This window comes from Tachypleus tridentatus, chromosome 7 (assembly GCF_004210375.1).
Source record: "Tachypleus tridentatus isolate NWPU-2018 chromosome 7, ASM421037v1, whole genome shotgun sequence".
NCBI lineage: Eukaryota > Metazoa > Arthropoda > Merostomata > Xiphosura > Limulidae > Tachypleus > Tachypleus tridentatus.
In genome coordinates, this window is record NC_134831.1 from 57,035,977 (window position 1) to 57,043,924 (window position 7,948).

General features: G+C 29.4%; 1 long non-coding RNA gene across 1 annotated transcript in view; it reads left to right on the forward strand.

Annotated features, from left to right (window-relative positions):
* The window catches only part of LOC143255730 (uncharacterized), a 44,494-nt gene that overhangs the window by 32,395 nt on the left and 4,151 nt on the right, over positions 1-7,948 (forward strand). The window lies entirely within an intron of this gene.

The following is a 7,948-nucleotide window of genomic DNA, read 5'->3' on the forward strand; positions in this document are numbered from 1 at the left end:
GGGCTACTCTTTTATCAACGAATAGTGAGATTGGCCGTAACATTATAACGGCTCTACAGCTGAAAGGGCGAGCATATTTGGTGTGACGGGGATTCGAATCCGCGACCCTCAGATTACGAGTCGAAAGCCTTAACCCACTTGGCCATGCCGGGCCAAACAATTAAGTAAATATCCTTATCAGAGTGAACAAATTTTATTATACAAAGTAATAATTACAGAAATAACAACCAGTGAACTGACATTAAGTGCTTGACATATAAAACGTCAGAAAATTCAAAAGTGCGCCATGTAAATTAAATATAAAAGTGAAACCTATATTCAAACAAAACACAATATGTTAAATATGTTAATGACATTATCTGTCTGTAGAAACACCCATCTGCCTTTGTTAAACACGTAATATATACTGAAACAAATTGAATTTTGTATACAGTCCCACATAAGTACAATGACACTGTCCACCTATAAAAACACCACCCACCATCGTTAATCGTATGTTGTTTGGGCTCGTTGAGACTCTTGTTTAATAAATATATATTAATGATGTCTTCCTAAAACATATTAGGCTTTTATATAAGTGAAACCATCTCGACCCGTTATAGGAAGGATAGATACTACAAAACATTTCTAGAGCCAGAGTGACCATTAAACACATTTATTACTTTGTTTATATCGTAGTCGAAATAATACGTTTATTTATACAGTTTGATTGAAAACGGTGTACAGTACATGAGTAAAAAGAAAGAGCCTACGAACAGTGTAAAGTAACTAACGTTTGATGGGATCAACGAAAGAAAAAACAAACTACAAACTGTTTGTGAATACTTGACACGCCTCATTCAAGTAATGATATTATTTTGTAAAGTGTTAAACCTTTCGAGATTGTATTACGATTAATTATTGAAACAAAAAAAGGTAAATCACAACACTTGTAAAATTCAGTTTTTAACATTATTATTTGTCGTACGTACATTGTTTTCAACCAGTAATAAATGCCACATTAATAAAAGACAAAAAGTATATTTTCCATCACCAGAGCCAAAGCATAGTCTGATTTGTCGGATAATCATCTTCTGACTTGAAATAGTAATTAACAATTTTTTATAAAATAATAATTTTGTAATTTGTTCAGACATGAAATTGTAATAAATACCCTGTTAATAAAAAATATAATATTTTTATTGAGCCATAGGTAGAGCCACATGCAAACCTAACGGATATGCCAGTATAATAGATTACATTTAACTGCAAAAACAACCTCATTTCTTAGAAAAACAACTTGAAGGACTTGCATAATATTGAATGCATACTAATAAAACTTAATTAAAAAGATTAATTAGATATTTATTACTCTTATTTTGCACACTATTTGGACACATATTTATTAATTTTCATGAAATAAAAATTCTATAACCAGAGAGCTTTCGAAAGATGGACGTTTCTCTTTCAGGGATGAACTGTATAATAATCATTAATTTAATTAATTATTAGTTTGCATCTCTTCAACTTTTAATTCACTGTCAATTTGCGTATTACTTACATATAACATCACACTTCTGTGTAGAGAGTGGTAACTTAACTACTTGTCGACTACGTCCAGATATCAAACGCCATATCGAAGAATTTCAAACACTCAGCATGGTCGGTAAAACTTACTTTGCATAAAACAATTCTACAAAACAAAACTACAGAGCATTACTCTTTCTAACTTAGCAATCTTAATAACAGCTAAACCACAAACAAAGATTTTGATAAAATATTTTTTGTATTAAAACAACCTTCATTGAACAACATCAAATCTTCTTTCCAGTTGTATTTGTTTTAACGCAGTGACTATTTACACCTTTCCATTGTATGTAAATGTTCTACATGCTATTAAGTGTATAGTGTTTCTGTTTTATTATTTATTAATTTATATCATTTTGTAGACAAAATTTAACAGCAGATGTTTTTTTGTATTTAAAATTCGGTGTTTAAACTGCACGTTTTAAAGCGTAGATAATTCCCTGTTTTATTCACTTCGATATTGTTGCTAAAGATATTGACGTAAACTATATTTTTGATATTTAAATTTAGGTATTAGTTTTTTTAGAGGGTACGTGACGTTATGATCTAGAAATTTCATAAGTAAACATTAAACGTCCCTAACTTAGCAGTAAAACATTAGAGGAAAGGCAGCTAGTCATTACCACTCTCCACCAACTCTCGGACTACTCTTTTACCAACGAATAATGAGATTCACCGGAACATTATAACGCCTCCACGACTAAAACGGCGACTATGTTCGGTGGGACGAGGATTCGAACCTGCGATCCTCTGATAGCAATACGAGGACCCTAATCACGTAGCCATGCTTCGTTTGTCATCCGTGATTCATTAAGTGAACTAACTCTTGAAACGAAATATCTGTGATTGATTGATCAGTGAGGAATTCTATATCTTAGATTAGTTGTTAGACATACCTTAGTTTTCTAACCATAGTGCTTGAACTAAAGAATATTTAGTGACTGGTATGACCTCTTACAGTTCGCAATTCAACTGAAATGAGGTAAATCAGACTCCTTCCTGAAACATGTTACTTCTGTGTGCATAAGAAAGTATTCCCTAGTTTAAGACCTGTCCTGTTTCAAACGCCATTTCTACTTTCCAGAAACAGTATAGGTACACACATAAACATTTTTTCTGAGATGAATTTATGCAAGTTACAAACTTGTTCAGATTTGGTATATTAGCTACTTGCTTTTGTGTTCTGCTTCTCAAACAAAGAATTTCCTGTTACCAAATATAGGAAGACTTACTCATACTACCTCCATTGGAGTTAAGTCGGAGACTGTACATTTTTTTGGTTTTTTCAATTAGCCCAAAGGGTTCATAACTTATTATATTTGTATATTATTTTTGAAAGTAATATATAACACATGTTTGTAACAACATTTTCTATCTTTCATTTTGAGTATTCTATTCCTGATCTCCGATATCTGTAGAAATTTTGAAGTACCTTCTGTTATATAGTTTGTAATTGTTTTTATACGTTTTAACCACTGTACGTCAAAACATTAGTTACGTGTCAAACATCTTTTCTTATCTCATAATATTGTGGATATGCAAAGTTTATCTTCTGATTTCACAATATTGCCTGCACTCCAGTTTATATTTCATGTGTCATTGTATATTTTAAACTATACTTTAAGTATAATTCTGTAGATTGCAAGAATTATCTTCTTACGACATTATTTTGATGCTAAATTAGATTATACACAGTTTAAATAATATTTTAATTAAACAGTTAGAAAGATGATTATTTGAAACTATAAACATGTTATTGCTTTAACTATTTTCAAAGAGTGTTTATGGTAGTTTTCATTGATGTCATAAAATACAATTTTGTATGCTTTATATTGATTTGAAGCGTAAGTCTTAAAACATAATTCTTGCAAGACTTAAGGGTGCATTTGCTGCAGTAATACTTTCTATTATTTTTTTCATAATGAACAAATTACCGTGTCTGTGTTTTACTACAGTATTTTACTTTCAGGCTCCTCGTGAAAAACCTTTAAATACCGAACTATAACGACAGTTCGTTGTCGGTAATATACAATAAAACATGAAAATTTACAGTTACTACAAACCAAGTATGTTTTATATATTTCTTTATGACGTTTTTCGCTGTTTTCATATAACTGTAATTATGTTCTTAACTGTATATGTTGTTTTACAGTATAATTCATTTCATGTTTTACATAACCCTTTGTTTTTCATTATGTTTGAAATTGTTGTTATTACTATTTGTTTTAGTATCCAAGTTTTCATTCTTAATTCCCTGTAATTCCAAAGCATTTTTACGATATAATCTACAGCCAATTAGGTGTACCCATAATAATGATTAAATCGAAAATGACTAAAATTCTAGCCAGTATAAAAAAATGAGGCACTAATGTCGTTATGAAAAGTAGGACAACAAAGAGGAAGGACAGATCTTGATGGAAAATAATGTAGGTTATCTTGTACTGTAAAAACCTATACGTGTAGTAACTGATACGGTTGATGTAATTTTAACAGCACCAAATGTTGTGACAAGTAGTTTTCATCTCACTAATAAGTTTTTCCCAGTATACTGGTTAAAATGTAATAAATAATTTAAATGAGCTAAATAAAAATAGGAAACTAAAATTAATTTCATTTTTAGAGGTAAGAAAACAATAACGAAAACTCGATATCTCTTTTCATCACACGGATTAAAAAGGATAATCAGATTGTTGTGAGAAGATTAGTTGCCCACAAAACCTATGATATTTAGGCTGGTTTAGTTTTATCCACAATGGACGTTTTAGCAGATAACACAATCCAAGAGTTTATTAAAAGTCGATAACGATTTGTCCGTATTGATTTATGTTTTTCATACTAGCAGTCAAGTGCATTTTAGTTGTGTTTATACGATAAAGGGTTGTACACTTCTTTAAAAATGAAAAAAGAAATATTTTTTCGAGGACGACTTTTAAAGAAATATAACTTTCATAAAATGGACCACAAAAACAGCGACAAAACCATCTTTAGAATGCACAGAATTGAAGAAAATTGAACTCAGACTTGAAATTTTACTGGGTGTGAACATCGCTAAAATCAATTTCTCTATTATTTGTGTCTCAGAACGGCTGGTATGAGTATTAACACTTTTATTGATAAGGAGAGAACAACGTTCTGAGATACATTTTTATTTCAAGTGGATTTCTTGTCATCAAGAATTGCTTTATAATTTTATTATATTTTACTACTCATAAATCTGAAGATGAACTTTATTCCACATGATTTGAGTTGGCTTGATACATAATAATGTAGTAAAATACACAAGAAAACGTAATAAACTGGGGTGTAAGTTGTCCTGTGGTAGTTTTTTATATCGAAGCTGGACAGCTAGTTTTGATTCTGTATTTTCCATCTTAAAAACAAGATGCGGAATATTTCTTCGGGTAGTTAAAACAAAGGATCTGTTGCCCTCATAAGCAGCCCATGGTGGGTACATATAACCCCTTGTGTTTTGTGATTAACAGAAACTAATATTTTATAAAATACATATAAAGACTGAGATTATTAAAGATGAGTATTTTAAATTACCTTACATCAAACCATCAAAATCTGAATTTTTTTTTAATAAATCTGCAAAATTATATAGTAACAGCATGACAAATTAAATCAGTTATAAGCGATAACTTAATATCAAGAACTTAGATATCAATAAAAATAAAAACGTACGCCGCTTATTCGAAAATAATGTCAATATTATATTTATTCATGAATTATGTTTATAGTTTGAAATTAGTTTCCTCTTCGATATAATCTTAAATCTTGTCATTTCCCAAAATTGTGCTTTTATTTTGGCCTTTTTTTTAAAGATCATTTCCTAACCCTTTACTTTACCACAGTTTTTAGACTATTCGGTTTTTCAGTATTTCTTCACAGATTTACATAATCATACTTACTAAAACTGTTTCCTGCTGATGATTTACATAATCATACTTACTAAAACTGTTTCCTGCTGATAATTTACATAATCATACTTACTAAAACTGTTTCCTGCTGATAATTTACATAATCATACTTACTAAAACTGTTTCCTGCTGATGATTTACATAATCATACTTACTAAAACTGTTTCCTGCTGATAATTTACATAACCATACTTACTAAAACTGTTTCCTGCTGATAATTTATATAATAATACTTACTAAAACTGTTTCCTGCTGATGATTTACAGAATCATACTAACTAAAACTGTTTCCTGCTGATTATTTACAGAATCATGCTACTAAAACTGTTTTCTGCTGATAATTTACATAATCATACTTACTAAAACTGTTTCCTGCTGATTATTTACATAATCATACTTACTAAAACTGTTTCCTGCTGATGATTTACATAATCATACTAACTAAAACTGTTTCCTGCTGATTATTTACATAATCATGCTACTAAAACTGTTTTCTGCTGATAATTTACATAATCATACTTACTAAAACTGTTTCCTGCTGATAATTTACATAATCATATTTACTAAAACTGTTTCCTGCTGATTATTTACATAATCATACGTACTAAAACTGTTTTCTGCTGATGATTTACATAATCATACTAACTAAAACTGTTTCCTGCTGATTTTTTACATAATCATGCTACTAAAACTGTTTTCTGCTGATAATTTACATAATAATACTAACTAAAACTGTTTCCTGCTGATTATTTACATAATCATGCTACTAAAACTGTTTTCTGCTGATAATTTACATAATCATACTTACTAAAACTGTTTCCTGCTGATTATTTACATAATCATACTTACTAAAACTGTTTCCTGCTGATAATTTACATAATCATACTTACTAAAACTGTTTCCTGCTGATGATTTACATAATCATTCTTACTAAAACTGTTTCCTGCTGATAATTTACATAATCATACTTACTAAAACTGTTTCCTGCTGATAATTTACATAATCATATTTACTAAAACTGTTTCCTGCTGATTATTTACATAATCATACGTACTAAAACTGTTTTCTGCTGATAATTTACATAATCATACTTACTAAAACTGTTTCCTGCTGATGATTTACAGAATCATACTTACTAAAACTGTTTCCTGCTGATAATTTACATAATCATACTTACTAAAACTGTTTCCTGCTGATGATTTACAGAATCATACTTACTAAAACTGTTTCCTGCTGATGATTTACATAATCATGCTTACTAAAACTGTTTTCTGCTGATAATTTACATAATCATACTTACTAAAACTGTTTCCTGCTGATTATTTACATAATCATACTTACTAAAACTGTTTCCTGCTGATAATTTACATAATCATACTTACTAAAACTGTTTCCTGCTGATGATTTACATAATCATACTTACTAAAACTGTTTCCTGCTGATAATTTACATAATCATACTTACTAAAACTGTTTCCTGCTGATGATTTACATAATCATACTTACTAAAACTGTTTCCTGCTGATAATTTACATAATCATATTTACTAAAACTGTTTCCTGCTGTTTATTTACATAATCATACTTACTAAAACTGTTTCCTGCTGATGATTTACATAATCATGCTTACTAAAACTGTTTCCTGCTGTTTATTTACATAATCATACTTACTAAAACTGTTTCCTGCTGATGATTTACATAATCATACTTACTAAAACTGTTTCCTGCTGAAGATTTACATAATCATACTTACTAAAACTGTTTCCTGCTGATGATTTACATAATCATACTTACTAAAACTGTTTCCTGCTGATGATTTACATAATCATACTTACTAAAACTGTTTCCTGTTGATTTTTTCTTCACCACCTTTATAAACCTTAATCACTCATTTAAAAACTAAAACAAAGTTCTCGATTGTTTCTACACTCACTTGATGAAATTAATTTCGTTTAAGCAATGCTAAGATTTTTTCTTAGCTATTTTCTGAATTAAACACAATAAAATGCACACAAAGATCTGCTTCAATTACTTATTGTCAGAGTTAACTCGAATCTCAGTTAAAAGTGTTTCTACGTTAATTTTCCATATCAGATGAAACAAGAAAATTTCATTATTGTTTATCTCCACACAAAATGGATTCTTGAACATTTTATTATCGACACTGCTGTTTACTAAGAACATGGGACCCTTACATTCATGTGAATAGTAAACATTATGAAAAAATCATAAAACACATATTTAAAAAATACTGTTATGTTCTGCTCTTCTTTTTTTTATAAAAGATTATTTTTTAAATATCTAAAAAAAAAGATGACGTTTTCAACTTTCATATTTTACACAGCAAAGTTAACAAATATTGTCTACGACCTCAAATGATGACAAAAGAGAGAAAAAAGATAAAATCCAGAAAAGGAAAGAGATAGAGACAACGTTTAATCCATTTCATTCTCATAACCATTTTT